Genomic DNA, 494 nt, shown 5'->3' with positions numbered 1-494 from the left:
TTAAGACACTAATGATCACAAGACACAAACATAGATAAACATAAGCATAAAATTTCAAAAAACAGAAAAATAAAGAACAATGAAATTAAAGAACGGGTCCACCTTAGTGATGGCGGCTTGTTCTTCCTCTTGAAGATCCTATGGAGTGCTTGAGCTCCTCAATGTCTCTTCCTTGTCTTTGTTGCTCCTCTCTCATGATTATTTGATCTTCTCTAATTTCATGGAGGAGAATGGAATGTTCTTGATGCTCCACCCTTAGTTGTCCCATGTTGGAACTCAATTCTCCTAGGGAGGTGTTTAGTTGCTCCCAATAGTTTTGTGGAGGAAAGTGCATCCCTTGAGGCATCTCAGGGATCTCATGATGAGTGGGGTCTCTTGTGTGTTCCATCCTCTTCTTAGTGATGGCTTTGTCCTCATCAATGGGGATGTCTCCCTCTATGTCAACTCCAACTGAATAACAGAGGTGACAAATGAGATGAAGAAAGGCTAACCTT

This window comes from Arachis duranensis, chromosome 6 (assembly GCF_000817695.3).
Source record: "Arachis duranensis cultivar V14167 chromosome 6, aradu.V14167.gnm2.J7QH, whole genome shotgun sequence".
In the NCBI taxonomy this organism is placed as follows: Eukaryota; Viridiplantae; Streptophyta; class Magnoliopsida; order Fabales; family Fabaceae; genus Arachis; species Arachis duranensis.
The sequence above is the reverse complement of the archived record's forward strand: the minus strand, read 5'-3'. Positions refer to the sequence as shown.